The sequence below is a fragment of the Telmatherina bonti genome (assembly GCF_933228915.1).
Source record: "Telmatherina bonti genome assembly, chromosome: 21".
Classification (NCBI taxonomy): Eukaryota; Metazoa; Chordata; class Actinopteri; order Atheriniformes; family Telmatherinidae; genus Telmatherina; species Telmatherina bonti.
In genome coordinates, this window is record NC_136630.1 from 11,779,170 (window position 1) to 11,790,154 (window position 10,985).

General features: G+C 39.1%; 1 protein-coding gene across 1 annotated transcript in view; it reads right to left on the bottom strand.

Moving 5' to 3' along the window:
• ptprea (protein tyrosine phosphatase receptor type Ea) overlaps nucleotides 1-10,985 on the bottom strand; it is a 37,750-nt gene that overhangs the window by 19,505 nt on the left and 7,260 nt on the right. Inside the window, exon 2 of the mRNA XM_079260830.1 lies at nucleotides 9,288-9,548. The gene's annotated coding sequence lies outside the window, so the exon portion shown is untranslated. The remainder of the gene's footprint in view (nucleotides 1-9,287; nucleotides 9,549-10,985) is intronic.

Genomic DNA, 10,985 nt, shown 5'->3' on the forward strand with positions numbered 1-10,985 from the left:
CTTATCCCCCGGGACGTCACAAGGATTTCCAGGTGGAAAAAACTCTCTAAAACGACACGTTTTTCGTCGCCATGGAAACCGAACGGAGAGAGTGCTGGAACTCAAACTCAAACTCAAACATGCGTTTAGGTGATAAAAAACAGTGCTGTTCACATGTCTGATGAGGATTCAACCCTGTAACACTGTAGAAAGCTCAGAAAACTCCAAATGCCATAATAGCACCCCTTTAAAGAACAGAATGTCAAATTTGATCATCGATCTTCAAACCTAAAATCTTTCCACCACAGTTTCTTATTATGTTCTGTGGAGTTATCTTGAGTGTGTTGAACATGTTTGAGATAAATCTGCTTGACAATATATATATATGTTGCTATAGTAACAACTAGGTATAGTAATAATTAGGTGGGAGAATTCACTCAAATTCACCTGCGATCTGCACTTTGTGCTGTTTCAAACCAAACACCTACCATACCTATTAAGACATTAATTTAAAAGGTTTCTTGGGGAGCCTGAAAACCCTTCATTTAGTGTGGTCACATCAGTGTTCTGTATGTAGTCCTGTTATTTCAGGTACACTTAGTTATCCACATAACAGCCACAACATAGAATGTGACTCTTTTTAGCTACTTTCTCACTTACTTTTGTGGTATCACAGACTGGCCTGCGATCAGTAGAGACAATGTTGTCATTCTGCAAAATTGCAAGAAACATTTGAGTCATGGTCTGGCTGCATAACCATAATGCATTATGCAGATGTGTAAATTTTTTATTTATTTATTTTTTTAAATATTTATGACACATTACCATGGCAAAAAGGTGCAAAACAAGTTCAATGGAGGTTATAGTGGGGGTTTTTGTGTGTGTGTGTGTGTGTCTGTGTGTTGTCATTGTGTGCTCTTCCATTGAACAACAGTACAGACTTTAACAAAGGATGTATGTCCTCTGGTTGGTCATTTGCAATGATGATACAACAGTATAAATATCTTTGAAAGCTGAATTATTGTGTGAGAGTCACGGAGTTATTTTTTTAAGTTTGACACATTTTTCAGCCTCTTGATAATCCCGTCATCATTGAAATACAACCTGAAAGATGTGCCAAACATAATTTATGTCACATCTAGTTTCTCATTAAACCCTCCAAAAGAAAAATAAATAAACACAAAATCAAGTTTTAAATTTCAGTTCAACAAGTATACTATCTATTTGAATAGCATAGTCTTGTACCACATTTATGTTCACATGCTCACAGTCTTCCGGGAGCTACAGTGTGTCAACCCAGGCTGGGTTAGCTATTTAAAGGACAGTGCATTCACAGTCTTGACTGAGGAAATGGTGCTGGGCGTCCATCTGTTCACACAGATGTGAACTGCTTGACATGTAATGCAACCTAGTTGGACAAGTAGTTAAGGCTTGTCCTTTCCAAACACATCATTACATTTTTTCTTATTCTCTTTTAAATATGGCATGCATAATTCATAGTTTTAGTTCCAATAATCTTTGCATGTGTTAATCCTATCAAATGAAACTGCAGGGCACGGCTGTCTCCACCTGTTGCAGCCAGTTAATGATATCAAATATGAAAATGAACAATCTTCTCACTTCTTTAACATTGTGGAACGTCACATATCTTTTTATGCATACTTAGCAACTGGTTTAAAGACACAGAACCTTTGCAATTTTCTAGGTGATGCGCCTGCATCAGCATCCATCTCCCACCCTACCTGTACTGTGAGCTCTCTCCAGCCAGTAAAAGAGCCTCTGGTCTCATCTCTTGTTCTGTCTTTTCTCTATTTTCCTCTCCTTCCCTAATAATGTCTTCCTGGTTTTTTCTTTGCTGTGCACATTCAAAACAGTGCGCATTTAAAACAGCCAGCGTGTTTACATGTTAACTTGCATGGGATGAGCTGCGTGAAGCCAAACTCAGGTGCAACGTTTTGCTGCATCCCAGATGAAACAGTGGTATGATATAGTGTCTGAGCATCGGGACACTGCTGCTCAGAGATACCTCCAGAAAGATACAGAACAGATAACATCAACAGAGTACAGAACGCATCGTAAAGTTGCCTAATGCATCATTTAAGGTCAAATTATGATTACAAGCAATGACAAAAAGTTTAGGATATCACACTACACGTTCAGCATCACCATCAGCAACCAAGTTACCGTAAAGTCATTGGTTTTACTAAAAAGAAAATTATTCAGAATGTCATCTGTGATGTGTTAGCTTGCTGCTCAAGCTGAAAGCAACAGGGAGCAGATTGCACTACTGCCAAAAGGTTTATGCTAAATTGTGTCCATCCTACTGTAACCGTGTAATTAACCCAACTTACTGGGTGTCCAAATGAGATCACCATTCAAGCACAAACACACCATCAGGGTGCTTTGACTGCAGATAACAACCAGCGATTAATACGAGAAGAAGAGCACAACAACAGCGAGTGTCCGGTCAATCTGCTCCTACAAGTGTTGGGATCGTTTATATCTGACATGTCATCTGTACCAGTACCTGTCTGAAAAGCTAAAAGACTTGCAGTTAGGAAAGCTTTGAGCAGCTGCATACAATCTGTTAAGTATTTTGAAATTCATATGCAGCATTTTTCCAGGCAGGATCATCTTTTCTCCTCATTAAAGAAAATTTGCAACATAGATCCTCAACCTAATCCAATGCAACACAGATTATTACCAAAAAGAGACATAGGCATGCTTGTGTTTGCATTTTTTTTTTTAACAACAGATCTGGAGTCTGCATGTTCGTGTAAACAGTGTAAGCATGACATAATTTCAAAGCGACATTTAACAAAGGATGAAAAATTTGCATATGGTGACTTTAGTCCTGTTAAAGCAGGATCTTTGACCTTCAAACATATGTGAGGAGTGACTCCTGACTGAAAAAACAAAATATTAAGATACTGCCTGAAATAACACACTGCTTATGTAATAAAATATGTGCTAAACATCCACATAATTTGTGTGTTAATTGAATTCCTTAAAAAAAAAACAAAGACAGCTGTGTTAGTCTTAAAAGTTCCATGTAAGACTATCATCATTGTTAAGAGAAATACTGGGTCACATTTGCGGTAGTTCAAACTATCTTTAGCACCATTTTTACTGTAACACTGCTCCCTTGCTGGTTCCTCCGCTCCTGTGCTCCAAGCATCGTCATTAATCAATTTTTGCCTCCTTCCCCGGGCGCCCAGACTCTGTGGCAGTGGTAATGACCTTGGGGACCTGCTGCAACTGCTCCGCAGTGTCAGCCCACCACCTCTGTGTGAACAAATATAGCATCTCCCAGGGAGCTCCTAGCTCAGTCAGTGTATGAGAAAAAAGTGCGTGCCCTTGCATACTTTATGCTGATGTTAGGTATGAATGCAGCGGAGAAACGTTTACTTGATAAAATATCAACGAGAACAACCAGTTGGCTTATAGCCGGGGAAAAGGCTTAAATGGTTGCCAGGTTCACGCCACAACATCCTGTTGACTGAGATACCATTGCTACTGTGTGTGACCCTGAAAGCACAGCCATTAGAGCATAGCTCTAAATATCGGCTTTTATCCGCTGGATATGAGTTAAAAATAACACCACATAAGATGACCAGTGATTATGCATAATCCTCTTAAGAACATTCCAGTCATAACATTTTAAGCAGCTCTCATTTGGCATATAACATAATGTCTTTAGTGTTTATAATAATTAGAAAGTATAGTCACACTAGCTAACGTCAAATCAGGACTTTCACTTGATCCGCTCTTTGCAGCTTTTGTGATTGCAGGAGTGTCTGTGTGTGTCATAAACATGAGCACCCTGCCAATAAATATTTTATAAAATTGCAAAAAAAAAAGATGTTTTAAACATTTAGGATCCATGTATTTAGTCACTGGACATGAATTAGAATCAGTCTTAAAGAATTCACAGTTAAGATGTGTCTGAGCCTGTTTTGGAGGGGGGGGGGGGGGGGGGGGGGGGGGGGGGTATTAATTTCCAGTGAGGGTTTCATCATGTCATCCTTGTCCCCTGCACCACCCCATCTGACAACACAGAACATCGCAGCACCCATCTTTCACCCCTCCTGACACTTCTGGGATTTACCTCATCCCCTTTTTCAATTACTCAGAGGCAGAGCAATTATGGGCTGGATTCAGAGCCATCGATAGCAAGGGTGATACGCGGCACCTGGGCTCAAAATGATGAAACAGCTAATAGGACACTTCTCATTATCGCCCAGCAGTGTGCGAATGCCTCCAAATTGTAATAAACAGGCAGTAGCTGAAAATAAAATTGAGAAAGAAAGAAGAAGAAAAGGATGGATGCATAAAAGTCTATGGCATTTGAGGAGGACACATAAAGGCTCATATTAAGCCATTTTTCTTGAAATTGTTTCGTTTAGGTTTTTATTTTGTCCATTATGACTACAGACTGAAAGCTAAAGATTGCATAGATTTTTATCTGATTGAACTATTTATTAGTAATTCCAGTGGACAGCAGTTACAAAAAGTTGAATAAAATCATGTTGACAAAGGGTCACACTGTGAAGCAGATAAGAAAATTGACTTGTGTTTATCATAGAGAGATTAAATGAATCTGCCTTTAAATCAGTCAAAAACACCACAGCAATGCATCCATTACCTTTTTTTTTTTTTATTTCAACAATCGACAGGTGAGACTTCTTGCCGATCAACAGTCATATCATGCATCGATACCCCACAAAAAAGTCATGCAGTTTTAAGTCTTGTCACTTTTGCTGATACATGGAAAGTATCTGTCAGAAAGGCAGTGTTTCCCCATGGAGAAACCACAATCTCTCAAATTACAAGCAGAAATTCAGCCAACGCATTAGAGTAAGTCAAAAACAATAAACACATTAGCAGTATTCTGGGTATAATACTCTCTTCAACCAACCATAAATTTGTTTTGAGGTTATTTGGATAAACTTTTATGGTCAATAAAATTGATCACACAGATGAAAATATAGTTATACGCACAACAGCTATCCAGCAGCCATCTGGAAGTATAATTTCAGACTGCATTATAAACCAACCAGACTGTCTCCCTGGAGAATGTACGGCTCATCTTTCTGTTTACCAAGTACAGGAATAACAGGCAATTGAGAAATCCTGTGGGACAAACAAACAAACCCCCTCTTTTACAATACTAAATTAACGCAAACTGCAGTGTCAGTGCCTGTAATCATGACAGTCCAGAGGATTTTCTGTTTGAGATTTATTTAACATCGACGGTTGGGGTTAAACTGAGACCTGATTCTCACAGAAATCATACATTTGTGGGATCTGCGCAGTGAAGACAAGATCGATCCTTAAAATATCCTTCCATTACCAGAGAGAAGGAAGGGGAGGGTGGCGATGGAGAAACAAGCGATAAGCACCACTACGGGAGAACAAAAAGCCACTTGATTCTGGGGGAGAAAAAGAGAGGAGGAGGAGAGGAAGAGATGAGGGGACCAGAGGGGATAAGAGTCCATGCTGTGAAGATGAGGTGCCTGCCTCTGCAGCTCTGCAGACATGTCTGCCCAGTGCACGCGCACACCGTAAAACCCTTCTCTCTTTGAAAGCACTTTAATGACTGTCTTCTGGTTTGTGACATGTTCCCAGATTGTCTGCAGGGGAAACGAGACTTCACTGTTGCACACTTTCAGTTGCCATAGCAAAACTAGTCCTATATAGTTGTGTTTCAAGAATAACAACACCCTAATTCTTTCTTATTTCGCTCCTAGCAATGGCAGGTTTGACAAACAAATAGAAAAACAAAACAAAAACAGAGAACCACATTTGCAGCAGAGGAGGTGCCATCATAGCTGATTGGAACAACTGCATTCCTTAGTAGATGTGGGAGCACAGTAATTACACAAACCCAACCTCAACGTAACATTTTTCAAAATCCTCTTTTGCAGGATCACAGCCCCTGCCGAGCACATTATAAGCAGTACTTTGTTGATTAACATTGTATAACCCTGTGGTTTGGTCTGCGTCTGAATTCTACAGGAACATGAGTCATTATGGGAGGCCGTGGGCACCACAGCGCTATAGAGCCTCATTGTCCTCCCTCCTAAGCAGGCTTGTTACATGGATGAGAAAAAAAACACACACACTCACACCCAGACAGCAAATGACTGGCCTAAGTCGGAGGCCTCTAGGAGAGCTCGCTTTCATTGTGGAAAAAGGAAGTGGAACATCCAGTGTTCATAAGCTGCCGCACAAAAGTTGTGTCAGAGTCGCTTGTATGCAGGGAAGAACTTCTTCTGTTGGAAATAGCTCTTGACAGGGACAAAGAGGTATGATTGGTCATTAGAAATCAGGGACATTTGAGCAGAACTGCGGAAAGGGGAGGAGTTGAAGACATACTGATGATTAGCAAATCTCAGCAAGACAAGTATGTTTGACCTGCAGCCTGGAAAGACAAGTGCTAAAGTCTCAAGCTGCGAGTTTAGCCAGAGCTAAACTGAAATATTTAACCAGCCTGACAGACAGGGCTTAGGGAAAAATATTAGACATTGTTTGAAAGAAATGTTCACACTTTACAAAACCTGAAGCTGAACACCACAATCCTCCCTAACTCCATATAAAGTATATATTATGTGACCATAAAGTCAAGAAAGCTCTTGCCATTACAAAAAATATTTGAAAAGTTTATTTCAAATGTCAAAGTATTCCTCATCTTCCACAATCAATAAAACTTCAGATCCTGTACAGCTGATATTTAAGATGTATATTCTGGGTCACATCCCCTGATTAAAGCTCCGGTAAAGAGGACTATGTGCACGTGCGCCTCAGTTTATGAGGAGTTTCTGCAGTGTAAGCACATGCTGTCCTCCATCTGCTGTTTGATAGAGACCGTTTCCTTTCCTGTGCAGTCAGCCAACCAGCCAGCCTTCCTGTACTGCTCTGCTCCAGAAGGGGAAATGGGAGCAAGACAGCCACACACTCCTGACAAACACCCTGGATAAGATACATACACATGCAGATCCAGCTGGACAGACAAAGTAGTCACACATTATAGGAGAAACACACACACAGATCGTATCCTCTCTTTTCTTTTACCTTCCATGTTAGACCACTGGTATTGTTTTCCATTTTTCCACTCCTCTTATGCACCTCCCCATGTCTTTAAACTGAACAGCTAGGTGGGAACAAAAATATTTGAAGTGCTGAACAATGATGGGGACTGCTTAAGTTAAATACAGGAAAAAGTCAAAAGTACTGATTTTTGCTATGAAATCTTTAAGCCATTCAGACCTGATGCAACATTACATTGTGGCGTTTTCATTTAACATTCTGGAATAGGGGTAAAATACAAACACAATAGCTACATCAGCTTGTTTATATTTATTCAAATCACCCAGTCATCACAGGCAGTGCTATGGCGAGCATGCAGTGACAGTGCTTTTGTAAAATTATGTCAAATAGAAAATCTGGTTTAAGGAGAACAGCTGCAAACATATAAGATTGTCTGATTAAATATTTTAACTTGTCATTTTTAAATCATTATAACAACTATGTATAGAATCAAATGGGCTTGCCTGAATGCACAATCAAAACTTGCAGTTCTCAAAATGTAGGTTGAAGAGCTTAGATGAGATTTTAAATACAGCAAATAAATAGATTAGGGGTAAGCATGCCACTCAAAATGATGGGCATTTTATCAGACCCACCCCAGCGGTCAACATCTGGCATGTCATGCTCCAGCCCCAGTGACTTGGATTAATGACTGCATCACTTTTTGTTTTTTCTTCCTACTGTCGCCTCGTGTATGCTCAGGATGGGGGATTGGATCGAAGTCATGACTCGATGCAATCAGTTGGTTTCTATTATAGGATATGTATGAATTGGCTCGAAATGATGTGTATGTTGATTCGTGTAGGTAAAGTGCCCTGTGACAACATTGTTGTGAAGTGACGCTATACAAATAAAGTTGAATTGAATTGAAAATCACTGACTGCATCTTATATAGCCATTTCTCCGTCTCTTTCTTTCTTTTTTTCTTCCATAATTTTGATAACAGGGTTATACCTTTGTGTCTTCTATCCCAACAATTCTAACCCCTTTAAAGGTCAGTCCAGAACTGGTTATCAAACTTTATACTTTTGAAGTACAAACCAAATTGTTGTACTAATGAGAAAATATTTAAAACATTCACAAAATGTACGAAACTGGATGGTAAAAGTAGACTAAAATTTACAAACAAAAAACAAAAAGGAGAATATATTTCTTGCAGCCTAAGTCTCCAGTCACAACTGATGTTACTTGGAGAAGAAGCTGAATCATCCTCAGATGATAAAATTCCACAACAACTTCCTCCCTATATTGAGATAATTTGTCAACCAGGTAGATGAGTTATTCTTGGATATAACTGAATCATTGCCTTTTGACTGCTGTCAGTCAAGTCTAAACAGAATGTGAAATAATGCTTAGGTTATGCTCTAATGACGAACAGAAAGACTGAACATTACAGGAAATGGGATTACAGTGGCATTTATTTTCAGATTCCGCATTTGATCCTTAGAAAAATGGTAGTTTAAACACTGCTATGGGTATAAAGCTTGCAATGAATGATTGAATGGATGAATGAATGCCAGCTACAGTACTTAGCAAAGCTTACTGAGTCTGACATAAAAACAATCATCAAAGACACTAACATGATGAATACATAAAATTGAAGATAAGAGACAAAATCCTTGGAATTACTGTTGAAAATGTTGGCATGTACATTAAAGGAGTGAAACTGAAAAAAAAAGTCCCGCACAGGCCTGTTGTAATGGAGGAGAGGAGTTTTGCTTTCTGTTCTGTGTAAAAAGCCTGTACTCAGTGCATGTCGATTTAATTTGGATGAAAATTACCAGTTTAAATGAACATCAGTCAACACAACTCACTTCTTGGATTTTTATATTGGCAATACAGTCATGGCTAACAACTGGAGTATTCTGTAGCATTGTGTAGTGTGTAGCATTCATTTCTATTCCTATCCAGCTGCCCGTTCTCTCAACCGTTTCACATCACTGTACGACTTCCCATTTCTTGGTCGTTTATGCAAGACAAGGCTATGAATATTGAAATGAGGAAGTCACAGAATGGCCAGCAACGCTCTGTCGAACTCTGATAAACAAAATAAAAAAAATCTGACAATGAGAAAAAAAAAAAAAAAAAAACCTTAATGACACCAAAAACCCCCAAGACATTTATATTATTTATCTGTTAGTGTAAAAAATCAACCAATATCAAGTGCATACATGTATGTGAAGTGTTGGTGTGCATGTAGGTTTGTGATGATGATTTACCTGAAAAGTTTTGACTCAGTGTTGACTCAGCTGATTTTCAGATCCATAATAGCGAGTCACATGGTTCTGTTCGACTTCAGTGGTCACATTGTTGTCACTTTTTTCAGCAAGAATGTGTACAGAAGCAGAAGATGGTGGATTAAGGTCTGCACCCCAGTGGTGAGAGATGCTCTCTGGATCCTGCAGTTAATCAAGTCTCAGCCAGCTTGAGTTCTTCAGGAACAGCCCTGGAAGTCTCCGATGGATGATCGCCTCCTTTTTCTTGGGAGAATGTGGAAAGGACAGAGCACGTGTTATATTTTTAACAATACAACTGAGCAAAACAGATGAGGAGGAGGAGGATGATAGGATAAGGTGTGATGCAGTTTTTGTCTTAAGCAGAAACAGTGTGCAGAAAGCAGAAGACTGGACAGTTGAAAGTTGAGAATGAACAACTTCCTCAACGGATATGAGTTGTGAAAATAGCAACACACAGAGTTACCCCCCCCCCCCATGCATGTTTTAATGAGACAGTAAAAATGGAACAAAGTATGAAAACAAAAAGGAAGTACAGTAGAATCCTTACTGGGAAAAAGCCTGCAAACAACTACTTTGCAAAGTACAAATTATTTCTACAAATCAAGCCTTTAAAGCAGGTATTACTTGGTATCCAGGTCAACCTCATATAATAACAAGACAGAAAAAAACCAAGTCCCCTGATTTTTACATCTGCCAGGTGTGAAGGATCATCTCAAGGTAAACATCTTCTTTTCTTGTTTCTTTATAAAAAGTTATTTTAATCTGTAAAAGGGATTTAAACGAATATATTATATATGTATGTGTGTGTGTGTGTGTGTGTGAGAGACAAAAAAAATGCTGCTTGCTACAGTCTAATATCTTCCCTCTTCCCTCCCTCATACACGAAACAAATTCGAGGGAAAACCAGAGAAGAAATGGGGTCACAATTTATTTACCAGAGGAAGGTAAAGCACCAGCAAACCTGGAAGAAATGTGTTTGTGTGGAAACTTTACAGCTTCATCTTAGGCCAGAGTCACCAGTTTCGGTCACAAACACCCACAATCTAGCAGGGTTTCAGTGTTTCAGTGTGGAGGACAGAACTTCATAAGTTATTGGAGTCACTTAACCCTCATAAGGTCCTGGTCAACCATTTGGTAGAGATAAATTTGCAGTGACTTTGATTTCTTCCAAAAATTGTTGAATTAAACTTGGCTGAGCCATCTCTGCCAAATGGTTTTGGATAGTATAACATGTTTGTTAAAACACTATTGTTTCAAATTTCAACCATTTCACTCTTGTTTTATTACTGTTAAATTCTTCTTTTTAACATCTCAACCATTTCCTAAAAATAAAAAAATTAAAAATCTTTTTTTTAATTCTTGTACAAAACAAAAGGGAAAACATAGAGAGAGACATTTTTCTCTGGCCTTTGTGAATGTTAAAGGTTAAGTTGTTCAGGTGTGTTGGAGCAGGTAAACAATGAAGACTTGCAGGACAGCAGCCCATGAAGGCTGCATTTACACACTCCGGTCTTAAACTGTTGGGCTCTGTACAGAAACGGCAAAATGTCAAGTTCTTGATAAAACCATTCACAAAAATCACTAGGGAAAAAAATATTTACAGACAGCAATAGGGAGCATGCCAGTGTTTGCCATGGTGACTGGGTTGTCTAGTAGAGCTAGAGAAAGGTGCAGAGAATT